Source organism: Apium graveolens, chromosome 7, assembly GCF_009905375.1.
Source record: "Apium graveolens cultivar Ventura chromosome 7, ASM990537v1, whole genome shotgun sequence".
NCBI lineage: Eukaryota > Viridiplantae > Streptophyta > Magnoliopsida > Apiales > Apiaceae > Apium > Apium graveolens.
The window spans coordinates 139,024,653-139,039,075 of record NC_133653.1 but is presented as its reverse complement, the minus strand read 5'-3'; the positions used below and the strand labels follow the sequence as shown (position 1 = coordinate 139,039,075).

Sequence of the window (14,423 nt, the reverse complement as noted above, 5' to 3'; positions counted from 1 at the left end):
GATCCGGATAATTTATTATATTTCAATATATATATATATATTTACATTTATATATATATAATAAACTATATATATGTATACTAGTGGGTTAAGTTATACTGATATTACTGATATTTGTTTTCTGACTGTACCTCATTAGCCCAGAAATAATTTTGAGTTTCTTAAGCATTTTTTGGTTGTCAACTAGCAATATTAGACTCTGAGTTCAGACGTGTAGCAACTATACTGTACATAGTATATACAACCAAAGTGCTATGATATTAGCCATGGCAAGCTCGCTAATAAAGCCTCAGCTTTCACATCTTACATTGTGAATAATGTATTTTGGAAATCAAAGTATCAAATTGATAGATGAGTAGTACTTTTGGTGTTATTGAATTTTAAGTTCTTGTGTAATTTTTAAATTGATTTCCGTATTTTATTTGCTTTTCAATATTTATGTAATATAATAAATTGTGTCCACATTTCATTTTTTTAAAAATATTAACGGATCGGAGTTTCGGTCCACGATCCGTGATCCTAACAGATCCGGATATGGATCGGGTTATAAAATATCTGACAAAAATCCGATACGGATCCGAATCTGGTAAAATTAAATGGATCAGGATATGGATCAAGACCGATCTGATCCATATCCGATCCATTGACAACCTAGTTGGGCACAACACCCCCCAATGGCCTTCCTCTTTAAACTCCTCATTTTTCCCCTCCTGTGGATCCCACTATGACATGTCATGTGATTTTGTCACCCTCCTCTCCCTCCCTCTCTCCCATTTTTTTCTAACTCTTTCCCCAAACTCGTATATTCTATATAATAGTAATACCCCCTGTCCTCGACTGCATCCACCAGCAAAAATATCTGTACTATCCAATTTAGTACTCCATTACATCAACTTTCCATATTTGTTAAGTTATAAAAAAGCTAGCACTATTTTCCCACATAAAATAATGGCTGTGGATTCAATCTTGTCATGTCCGCTAGGCCCTCCCGTGTGCGAAAAGGATGCAAAAGCGCTTCAATTTATTGAAGAAATGACTAGAAACGCAGATCAAGTACAAGAGCAAGTGTTGGTAAAGATACTCAGTAGGAACGCTAAGACCGAGTATCTTCAGCGTTTTAAGCTCAATGGTGCAATCGACCGTCACGCATTCAAATCCAATATCCCAATGGTTACTTACGAAGATCTTCTGCCCGATATTCAACGTATTGCCAATGGTGACATGTCTCGGATCATGTGTTCTCACCCCCATCTCCGAATTTCTCACTAGGTGATTGGATAGTGTGATCCTAACAGATCCGGATATGGATCGGGTTATAAAATATCTGACAAAAATCCGATACGGATCCGAATCTGGTAAAATTAAATGGATCAGGATATGGATCAAGACCGATCTGATCCATATCCGATCCATTGACAACCTAGTTGGGCACAACACCCCCCAATGGCCTTCCTCTTTAAACTCCTCATTTTTCCCCTCCTGTGGATCCCACTATGACATGTCATGTGATTTTGTCACCCTCCTCTCCCTCCCTCTCTCCCATTTTTTTCTAACTCTTTCCCCAAACTCGTATATTCTATATAATAGTAATACCCCCTGTCCTCGACTGCATCCACCAGCAAAAATATCTGTACTATCCAATTTAGTACTCCATTACATCAACTTTCCATATTTGTTAAGTTATAAAAAAGCTAGCACTATTTTCCCACATAAAATAATGGATGTGGATTCAATCTTGTCATGTCCGCTAGGCCCTCCCGTGTGCGAAAAGGATGCAAAAGCGCTTCAATTTATTGAAGAAATGACTAGAAACGCAGATCAAGTACAAGAGCAAGTGTTGGTAAAGATACTCAGTAGGAACGCTAAGACCGAGTATCTTCAGCGTTTTAAGCTCAATGGTGCAATCGACCGTCACGCATTCAAATCCAATATCCCAATGGTTACTTACGAAGATCTTCTGCCCGATATTCAACGTATTGCCAATGGTGACATGTCTCGGATCATGTGTTCTCACCCCCATCTCCGAATTTCTCACTAGGTGATTTACCCCCCCCCCCCCCTCCCCTCTACAATTTCTATTTTTTGGATATCCTCAGTTCGGATTGCAGGCTGCAACTCGCCTGTATGAAGCCGGAATCGCTAGTAATCGCCGGTCAGCCATACGGCGGTGAATTCGTTCCCGGGCCTTGTACACACCGCCCGTCACACTATGGGAGCTGGCCATGCCCGAAGTCGTTACCTTAACCGCAAGGAGGGGGATGCCGAAGACAGGGCTAGTGACTGGAGTGAAGTCGTAACAAGGTAGCCGTACTGGAAGGTGCGGCTGGATCACCTCCTTTTCAGGGAGAGCTAATGTTTGTTGGGTATTTTGGTTTGACACTGCTTCACACCCAAAAAGAAGGGAGCTACGTCTGAGTGAAACTTGGAGATGGAAGTCTTCTTTCGTTTCTCGACGGTGAAGTAAGACCAAGCTCATGAGCTTATTATCCCAGGTCGGAACAAGTTGATAGGATCCCCTTTTTTACGTCCCCATGTCCTCCCGTGTGGCGATATGGGGGCGAAAAAAGGAAAGAGAGGAATGGGGTTTCTCTCGCTTTTGGCATAGCGGGCCCCCAGCGGGAGGCTCGCACGACGGGCTATTAGCTCAGTGGTAGAGCGCGCCCCTGATAATTGCGTCATTGTGCCTGGGCTATAAGAGCCAACTCAGGACATTTGATAAATATCTTAATGTGATTCTTCTTCTTCTTTTTACAACAGTTCTGGAACTTCAGCAGGGGAAAGAAAGCTGATGCCAACAATTAAGGAAGAATTGGATCGTCATCAACAACTTTACAGTCTCCTTATGCCTGTCATGAATCTGTAAGTAGTACAAGCAGCAGTCATGCAATACAATATGTTTCAATCACCTAAATAAATAAAAAATCTATAGAGTACATATAAATGAATACACCGATGGAGTCGGTTTTGTTAATACAATTTAGCAACATATCTAATATGATCTGATGATGATAGAATTTGTATTTGTGACAGTTATGTGCCTGGTTTAGACAAAGGGAAAGGACTATACTTTATTTTTGTCAAGTCGGAGACAAAGACACCCAGTGGGCTAGTGGCAAGACCCGTACTTACTAGCTACTACAACAGTGATCATTTCAAGTCCCGACCCTACGACCCGTATAATGTCATGACTAGCCCAACTGAGGCAATCCTGTGTGTTGATTCTTTCCAGAGCATGTACTCCCAAATGCTCTGCGGTCTCTATGAACGCCAACAAGTGCTCCGTCTAGGTGCTGTGTTCCCTCTGGTCTACTCCGGGCTATCCGCTTTCTTCAGCTCAACTGGCAAGAATTGGCAAATGATATTTGAACGGGAAGTTTAAGCCAAAAAATAACCAACCGGGAGATCCGCACATGCATGGCCCGGGTACTCCGACCCGACCCAGAGCTTGCGGAGTTTATATCCAAGGAATGCTGTGAAGAAAACTGGGAAGGCATTGTAACAAAAATATGGCCCACACAAAGTACCTGGACGTCATAGTCACAGGTGCAATGGCTCAATATATACCAACCCTAAAATATTATAGTGGGGGATTACCCATGGCATGCACCATGTACACATCATCGGAGTGTTGTTTCGGACTCAATCTGAATCCGATGTGCAAACCATCTCAAGTGTCATACACTTGTTGGAATAATCTTAAATTTAGTTATTAATTATTTATTTATTTAATTATTAGATATTTTAGATATTTAGCAATAGATTAATTATTAGAGAAAAATATTATTTTAGAATTGTTTAGTAGTGGGGTAGTGGAGTTGTGGAATAAATTATGGACATGTAATTTACCCATTAATTAGTAGTGGTTAGTTTGGGTAGTAGTTAGTTTTAATATGTTTGTAAAACCTATATAATGACTAGTTTATCTTGAGTTTTACAGAGAAAAAGAAAAACAAGAAATATAGCAGTACAAGTTCTCTGCAAAAAAATGTAGGTGTCTTCTTTTTTCTCTAAGTTTTTCCAACATTGGCATCAGAGCCATATGATCCACGGCTTATAAAACTCTTATAAAAATATACATATACATATATATATATTATCCTTAATATTTTCCATGACATCTACAAATGCAAAAAATATGGGCATCTGGCAAAAAATTGTAGATTTGAGAATAATGAAGAAAGGATGGCACAATTGATCGAGGGAGAACCACTCCTTTAGAGTTGTGGAGAGAAAGTGCTCCAAAGTATTTTTGAAGAGAAAGTGCTCCAAAGTGTTTTTGGAGAGAAGTGCTTTTAAGTGTTTTCGATGAGAAAGTGCATCAAAATTGATGGTGGTGAGAAGTGCATCACACGCCAAGAGAAAGTGCTTAGTAAATTTAAGATTATGGGGGTAAATGTTGGAATAATCTTAAATTTAGTTATTAATTATTTATTTATTTAATTATTAGATATTTTAGATATTTAGAAATAGATTAATTATTAGAGAAAAATATTATTTTAGAATTGTTTGGTAGTGGGGTAGTGGAGTTGTGGAGTAAATTATGGACATGTAATTTACCCATTAATTAGTAGTGGTTAGTTTGGGTAGTAGTTAGTTTTAATATGTTTGTAAAGTCTATATAATGGCTAGTTTACGTTGAGTTTTACAAGAGAAAAAGAAAAACAAGAAATATAGTAGTACAAGTTCTCTGCAAAAAAATGTAGGTGTCTTTTTTTTTCTCAAAGTTTTTCCAACAACGCCATCATGCCAAACATGGCTTATTTCGAGTTTTTGCCACATGAGCCAAACTCAACTACTGATCACTTACCCCGTAAACTAGTTGACCTTGTGGATGTTCAAATCGGAAAAGAGTATGAACTTGTAATAACAACTTATGCAGGTCTCAATAGGTACAGAGTTGGAGATATACTCCGAGTCACGGGGTTCCACAATTCAGCACCAAAGTTCCATTTTGTAAGGAGGAAAAACGCCTTACTCAGCATTGATTCCGACAAAACAGACGAGGCTGAGCTTCAAACCGCTGTGGAGAATGCGTCGAAACTCCTTGAAGAGTTCAATACGAGTGTGGTGGAGTACACGAGTTACGCTGATACAAAAACAATACCAGGTCATTACTGTTGTCAATCTTGTACGATAAAGACATTATTATATATATATTGAATATATAACTAATTCATAAGAACATTGCTAATTCTTAAATCACATAAGCATATAAGAATTAACAATTAAATTAGGAGAAGGGTTTGAGAAAATAAACAGAGATTGGATTTAATCTCGAGTCCAGAAAACTGTCTCCTTAAAGCAGTTTCGTCCCGCACCATCCGTGTTTAGCGACCTGCTTCCCAGGATAAAACGAGATACTAGTATAATCGATAGATCGAATATACTCTCAGCGAACTTGAACTGAGCCCGAGAACTATCACCGGAATATTGAAAAAATTTAAGACTAAAGAGACCAAGAATGAAAGAGATGACTCTTATTTTCTTGACTTAATAAAACTGGTGCCCTAAGACTCTATTTATAAAGAGAGGCTTGAAAGGACTTGTTTTTCTTTTCGATGTGGTACATGGTATTTATAAGAAAAACTAAGGAATAGGTTTGTGCTACTCTCGATGTGGTACAAAACCACTTTTCATATTAAAAGGTAAAACTTTGGAACATCAGTTCTCATTCATCTTTTACTCATTTTGAGCGTGTTAATATGCGTTGGAATCCCCTCGAAGAGAAGAATACGTTCCAATAAATACACACCACTAACACATAATGTGTCTCACTCATATAGAGTCTCAAAATGATTCACAACTTAGTCTAAAATACAAAGTTTGTCCAACAATCCCCCACAAATGAGATTGATGGTCCAGTAGCACGCACCACATAGACACCACATAGACAGACAGACGCGGAGCTTGACTTGGTGATAGTTCCGGCGGTCAGATATAGCATACGATAGGTAGAGAATGCTCCTTGAACCTTCGCTCGAATAAGTATATCGACTTTACTGGTAGACAGTATGACGCGATGTCCTTGAACTGTTCGACCGTTTGTGTAAACGATGACATACTCATCACTATATCTTTCCTGACTCATTCAGTTCTCATGATTATGTCCATTTTGGCCCTGGAACATCATCCTGGTTCTGCAAGAGTTTATAAAGAATTGTGCCTCGCAATTCTCCTTTGAAGCGGCCATACTTCTCTCTTACATAGGTGATCTTTATCTTATAGAGTAACCCGCATTTACCCAACCGAATATTATGTATTCAAACTTGAAATCCTTGTATTCGTCAAAGAACATTAAAAGCATAAAGCTTAACCTCGTACCCTACGGGTCTCACTGTTTCATCATCATAGAAATAGGCCAGGGGTTACCCCCACAGTGATTTGGTCATCATGATTTAGTTGTCCCATTGAACCAAGTTCTTGGGATCTCCAGTCAGCAAGGTTGGGTGTCCACCATGACGCCGTTAAGCAATAGGCAAGGCTCATTCCTCTCGATGATTTGACAACTATCTCTCGGTCTAACTAGATTCTCTTGTCTTAAACAGATTCGCTCAGTTTAACCATCTGGTTAGTGGATCCAAACATTATCATTTGACTTTACATAGTCAATCATGATAATTCTCGTTGAGAATAGTTGTTTAGTGGTATTATGTCCTCATCATAGATGTGAGACATACCATTTCATACACAATAATGTGATCTCCCAATTTGCATATTGATTACACGATATATGCATATTGAAGACACGTTTTCCTTGTCATTTAGGAATATCCTTACAAAGTGGCTACTCAGCCTTTTAACTGCATTTATTTTATGCACCAGACTCGTATTCCATCATGAATCGAGCTAAGTTTAGGATTTCCATGACACGACTGCTAAGTGTGAAATGTATTCTCGAATGACTTTTAAGTTCTTAAAGTCAAATATCTAATTTACATACTATATTCACATAGTACAATTAGATATCTTTCGTATTGCAGTCTAAGCTCACGAGCACATATCATACACCTTAAATCTCATTGCAATCACTTCCAAGTGACCAATTTCCATTGTACTCGTGCATCTACCCAGTTTACCAACTGTGTAGCCTATGTCTAATTTTGTACAATTTTAAAAAGTACAACAGACTTGCAATCCTTCTTGAGAGATCCTTGTTCATCTACGCTTGGATAAATATAAATCCATTCCAGTTATGACAACTTTAGCTTCGTTGATCTCTTCAAAATTCACATCACCAACATGTGACATGTATCATCTAAAACTTTTAAAGTCACGAAGATTGTAATCTTCAAATTAAAACTTTTCAATCTCATCAAGATTTTCAGAGATGATCCTCTTGTCATTACTTCTCGTAATGATCAGATCACTCACATGCAATCAATTATGACTTGCATATCATGTGTAAATAACACATGCACACTTGTCAATTCTCTGATTTTGAATCAGTTTGACATCTCATATTGACATATTTCACATTTATGAAATAACTTTACTAGTTATTACTTAAGGCTTCACTTGTTATTGATATTACCAGCTTTTAGCGTCCCAAAAACCAGCAATTTCAGTTTGCATCATTACCGAGTTTAATCGTCCTTAAACTGGCAATCCTTATTCACATAGCAACCAATTTTGAGCGTCCTCAAAATGGCAACCATGTCATTTATTTGAAGCCATTGCTTATTATAGCAATATCAAATTTAATATGCCATTATTTCGTGTCAATGTTGTTTCACTCAACATGATCACCGAAAATACAGATTTTCTACTCTTGATTTATCTAGAGCAACCCTCGGGTTCACGTAAATAGATATTTCTCCAAATATCTATTTAGAAAGACCATCTCAATGTTCATTGATGCACTTTTAAATTTCACAATACGATAATTTTAGTATCATCTTAATGAACCTTATTCTCAAAACTCGAGAATATTTCATAAATTATATAAGGTCATCACTTTCGACTGTAATATTTTTTGTATCAGTCTGACCTTATACTTCCTTCAGACCCAGATATATTTTCCCAATTTAAAAATTCATTTGGGTCCTAATGCTTCTATCTCGTAAGAAGATCTATATATTTTTTAAACAAGATTCTGTCAAACAGAACCACTCTCTTTATTTCTTAACATCCTTTCCCCCACAAAGGACATAGAGAGAACATGCACAATCCATTTTCTAGTACACGTGCTAGAAAATCTTGATTTATTGACTCTCAGTAATAGTCAAATTTTCTCTTGATATATTCACTTATCAAGAAATTATACGAGAAGCGCATTGCTTCTATTAAATTTACGAGTTCACCTTCAAGCAAATTATCAAGACATTCGGGACTAGCAATTATCCAAGTCTTTTGCTCTCTGCAGGTTCATCCTCACATTCATCCAATAACTCGTAAGTTCATTTAGATGACTTTTAATTACAGATCTACTAGGATCTACTAGCTTATCGCATAAGCATTCCTAAACTCTGTAATAGTATTCTTACGAATCTCAAAAATTAGATTCATATATCGGATATTATTAGACTCAACCATTGTCTATGTATCCATCCAAAATATCTCAATTGATTTTGGATCTCATGCTACCAACAGAGGTATTGGTATCAAGTTTCGAGATACCCCCACATTTCAATTATTTTCAAGAATGTTTCATTACATTCCACTATTCATAGAAAATTCAATAATTTTCTATTTTAGATACCCCCATAATTTTAATATTTTACAGAATGTCAGAAAATATTCCAAAACTAATAGGAAATTTAATTATTTCCTTCTGTGGTATCATGTTTAAGGAACGATTAGCCCTTCGTAACTAATATCCTCAAATTCAGTGATAGTCTGAGCTGATCACAATCGTTTTGCATCTCTCTCAGAGCGCAACTCAAGCCTGCATCTACTCCATTTATTTAATGCGAGTAAGGTGCAACGACCTCATGAATATTCACGTTGCAAACAGAATTTGCCCGGTGATTATTCATCATCAAATTTATTCACTGCCATCTTAATTATCTATATTAAGTTGGATTTACCCTTGAGTTTATAGAGCACACATCTCTCTATTTAGCTTCAATATTGACTCAACTACGAGTACAAGTGGTAAATGTTTTACTATCAAACCAGACAGTAAACACGTATCGTGTCACTACCTCTCATCTGAGCAGGTTTTACGTCATTCATTAAAATCTATAAGATTTTAATATCATGTTTAAAGAACTTCCCGTGGTTCTTATCATTAAAAATTCAATTACCGAATTTCTCTAAAATATTTACATGGTTCACACGAACCTACTTTTCTGGCTCACCTACTGGTACAACCATAAATGGCCCAAGGAAGAACATAAATCTTCAATAACCCCACATTCAGTGATCCTTGATCAACTGATGCGTTAGGGTTAACAACTTTTCGGATTCTCTCCGAAGTTCAGCATAACTACTGAGATCAATATTCGCCGTATTAAGTATCATATGGATCACTATAATAGGCTCTTGTGTCACTGCCGCAGCAGACCGACACCAACACGTGAAATTACTATTTAACTGGAGGAAAAATCCAACCAGAAAAATATAATTTATGTGCCGACCCATAACCTGTACTCCAGGCCCATTAGGTTTTTTAATGTGGAGAATCCTGAGCAATTGTAAATCTGGTTCACTTCAGCTGCCCACCTCGTCACATTATTTAACAACAAACATGTTACTGCATTCTATCCAGTATTACAAGTTTGTGATATAACTCCATTATTAAAGATTAAACAATAATAATTGATGCCTTATCATCACTCAACAATGATTTAAAAATTAATCACCAAATAATCAAGTTCCATCATGAAGGGTCACATTTATGTAGCCATATCATTTAATTGCATAGCAATATCATGTTATGAACTTGCAAACACGCATGTAAACTATAGCATATACGATTCTTGTATCAGTGTACTAATAACTCCAAAATCAATTCAGAATTAAAAAATCAATCACCATGTTAACAAAACATAATAAGCTATCCATTAATAGCGAAAACATGGACGAATTATAAATTTGGGTTTAATCTACCAATTTATAATGATCAACCCGAGAGAGATGTCACCAAATATGTCCACTTGAATATAAGTTGATCATAAATCAATAACCATTAAAGCATCAATAGCCTTATAAGAAACCAATTATCCAACAACTTTGTGCTTACTTTTGCCTCTACCTGTTATGCTTAAACAAAGCACCACTTAAAATCAAATTTATATTAATTTCAAGCACATGGCAACAAGTGATCAAAGAAATTAACGCACTAAATTTAATTTAATTAATGAGGCAAATAATGGCCAATCATATACCCATAAATAAATCCAATTTAAACAATCAAATTGACTTTTGCGTCTACTCACAAGAAAGTATGAAAATTGAAGTAGACTGCTTTAAGATTGTTGTCAATCTTGTACGATAAAGACATTATTATATATATATATTGAATATATAACTAATTCATAAGAACATTGCTAATTCTTAAATCACATAAGCATATAAGAATTAACAATTAAATTAGGAGAAGGGTTTGAGAAAACAAACAGAGATTGGATTTAATCTCGAGTCCAGAAAACTGTCTCCTTAAAGCAGTTTCGTCCCGCACCATCCGTGTTTAGCGACCTGCTTCCCAGGATAAAACGAGATACTAGTATAATCGATAGATCGAATATACTCTCAGCGAACTTGAACTGAGCCCGAGAACTATCACCGGAATATTGAAAAAATTTAAGACTAAAGAGACCAAGAATGAAAGAGATGACTCTTATTTTCTTGACTTAATAAAACTGGTGCCCTAAGACTCTATTTATAAAGAGAGGCTTGAAAGGACTTGTTTTTCTTTTCGATGTGGTACATGGTATTTATAAGAAAAACTAAGGAATAGGTTTGTGCTACTCTCGATGTGGTACAAAACCACTTTTCATATTAAAAGGTAAAACTTTGGAACATCAGTTCTCATTCACCTTTTACTCATTTTGAGCGTGTTAATATGCATTGGAATCCCCTCGAAGAGAAGAATACGTTCCAATAAATACACACCACTAACACATAATGTATCTCACTCATATAGAGTCTCAAAATGATTCACAACTTAGTCTAAAATACAAAGTTTGTCCAACAATTACGTCATATATTGAGAAATGTTAGCGAGGGATTCGGCTAATTTCCCTAGCTATGAGGTTTTAAACAAGTGTTTTGTGGCAATGGAAGAATGTCTTAACTCAGTGTACAGACATAGACGAGTCGCGGACAACTCGGTGGGACCCCTGGAGATCCGTGTGGTTAGAAACGGGACATTCGAAGAGCTAATGGATTATGCAATATCAAGAGGGGCGTCCATTAATCAGTACAAGGCACCCAGATGTGTTAGTTTTACACCCATCAAGGAGCTGTTGGATTCTAGAGTTGTTTCATCAAATTTTAGTCAAACGTTGCCTCGTTGGACTCCGGAACCCCGCCCGTAACTACCTTATAATAATATATCTATAATTTTTTAGGAACAGTTTAGTTTTTGTATAAAATTAGGTGTTAGTCACCGACCATGCAAGTCAACTCAAGATTCTTCATTAGCCAGCATGCGATTGCGAGCCAATACATAAACTGTATAACAATCAGCACATGTTCCTGTATTTCCAAATTTTTTGTATTTATTTGTAATTAGGATCACTTTCATTCAATTGTACCTCTGACTATCTAGGAATTATGATGAAGATTTTTAAAAAGTTTAATCTTTATATATAAGATTAAAGGATAGGGTTTATGTTTAGACTCACAATTATTGAAGAAATTGATCAAAATATCATTTTTGGGTGTTAAATGGTCCAAAATATCATTTCTGAAAATAATAACTCAAAATTTCACTTAAAGAAATGGCCTGGGATAAGATTGTCAAAGAGAAAGGGTCGGTGCCTACAAAACGAGAAGAGGTTGCGGCTTGGTGGTTTGCTGATGGGCTGTTAAATTGTACATGTCCACTCAACTCAATGAACAAGAGTAGGCATGGATTTTTTGGCTTTCGGAATTCAAAATCATGCTTCATTTATTGGATATAAAAGATGAGATCTTACAAAGTTGTTCCATAGTTTATTGTTTCAAACTAGTTTTCTATATTGTTTATTGATAACTCCTGGTGGCGGGTTTGCTTCTTCGACGCCGTGCCTGGATTCTTCGCCGCTGTGGAGGTGTAGTTGTGGTGGGATTCCTACAAAATAACATCGGAGGGGGGTTTGGATCACGCGGTTTTGGATCTCGCGGCGCCTCCGGTATGAGAGTAATAACTCGATTTTGGGGAATATGAAGATAGATATGAATGCAAGGTGGTTGTGTGTGTATATGAGTGTAAGACAATGATTAACCCCAAAACCTTACCTTCTTGGGCTATTTATAGCCTAAGGGTAGGGTTTTGGGGTCGGTACCTTTAAATCATAGTCATCGGTTCTGGGAGCGGAGGACACCTGGCTGGAGTGGATGCTTTACACGTGTCAGTGCGGGACTGACCGAGGAATGTTCTGAGGATCTTCTAACACGTGCCCTGATTATTCCCATGATTAATGGGTGACAATTGTCCATGTCATGTGTTTGGGCAAGTGTCTCACGTGCTGGGATTTTCCAAGGTTGGGATTGCTAGATTGGGCCAGTCAGGACTGGAGGTGCGCGTGACTTGATTGAGTTAGGAGTCCAGGACTAGTCCTTCCAGAAGCCATATGGAGTTAGGAGTCCAAGACTAGTCCTTTCAGGAGCAACATGTACTATCATGTGCCCCCCACTCCCTTATGCAGATTTTCTGGATGGTGGAGTAAGTTTGGGCTTGTTTGAAGAACATGAGCTTTTGATTGTTGTCTTTAGAAGAATTTGAGTTTTTCTTGCCCCCGGTCCGGATTGCGTTGAGTTCAGCCAATCAAGACTAAAGTTGGTTATCTCTAGAAGAATTTGAGCTTTTCTTGCCCCCCAGTCTGGATTGCGTTGAGTTCATCCAATCAGGATTAGAGTTGGTTGTCTTTAGAAGAGTTTGAGCTTTTCTTGCCCCAGTCCGGATTGAGTTGACTTCGGCCAATCAGTACTAAGGTTGGTTGTTCTTAGAAGAATTTGAGCTTTAATTGCCCCCATTCTGGATTGCGTTGAGTTCGGCCAATCAGGACTAAAGGTTGTTGTCTTTAGAAGAATTTGAGATTTTCTTGCCCCCATTCCGGATTGAGTTGAGTTCGGCCAATCAGGACTAAGGTTGGTTGTTCTTAAAGAATTTGAGCTTTAATTGCCCTCAGTCCAGATTGCGTTGAGTTCGTCCAATCAGGACTAAAGGTTGTTGTCGTTAGAAGAATTTGAGCTTTTCTTGCCCCTAGTCTGGATTGCGATGAGTTCAGCCAATCATAAAGTTAGTTATCTCTAGAAGACTTTGAGCTTTTCTTGCCCCCCAGTCCGGATTGCGTTGAGTTCATCCAATCAGGACTAAAGTTGATTATATTCAGAAGAGTTTGAGCTTTTTTGCCCCCAGTCCGGATTGAGTTGAGTTCGGCCAATCAGGACTAAGGTTGGTTGTTCTTAGAATAATTTGAGCTTTAATTGCCCCCAGTCCGGATTGATTTGAGTTCGGCCAATCAGGACTAAAGTTGGTTGTCTTTAGAAGAGTTTGAGCTTTTCTTGCCCCCAGTCCGGATTGAGTTGAGTTCGGCCAATCAGGACTAAGGTTGGTTGTTCTTAGAAGAATTTGAGCTTTAACTGCCCCCAGTCCGGATTGCGTTAAGTTCGGCCAATCAAGACTAAAGGTTGTTGTCTTTGGAAGAACTTGAGATTTTCTGGAACCCCAGTCCAGATTGCGTTGAGTTGTGTAGTCCGGACTGGGAAGTTGAAACGGTTTTGGGGATTTCCCCCCCCCCAATGATTTGAATTATTACAGTTGTCTTTTTTCAAAAGATGTGTTGTAATAATGGCTCTCATTCATCACTATGTATGATGGGTGGTCAGGATCGTGCCACGTGGCGTGGCCTGTTGGGATTCACCGTGCCTATAAAAGGCACTCCTCCCCTTTCTCTTTCTTTTTTACCTTTCTTTTCTCTGTTCGCTTTTGCTCTCTTCTTTTTCAATGAAGCTTTTCCGGCATTTGTTCACGGAAGAATTCGAGGGTGTCTTTTTTGTTAGCTTGGTCGTCCCCAAACTCTCCATTTTCTTTAAACTTGTAAGTTTCTTCCACTTTCTTGTATGCATATGCTTCAAATTTCTGTTACTTGCTTTGGTTATGATTGTTTTATTTCGTAGGGTTCTTGTGTTCATAGATATGAATATGTTTATGAGTGTGTATGTATATGTTTTTGGGCATAATTTGGTGTTTTGTTTTTGGTGAATCGTGTTTTTGGATTTAGGATTTTTGGTTGAGTCCGGACTTGATTGCTGAGTCCGGACTTGTAGCTTTT

At 37.7% G+C, this 14,423-nt stretch overlaps 1 pseudogene; it reads left to right on the top strand.

The window, feature by feature from the left end:
* Positions 1-948: 948 nt before the first annotated feature.
* Positions 949-11,480, top strand: LOC141674061 (putative indole-3-acetic acid-amido synthetase GH3.1; annotated as a pseudogene).
* The last annotated feature ends 2,943 nt before the right edge of the window (positions 11,481-14,423 follow it).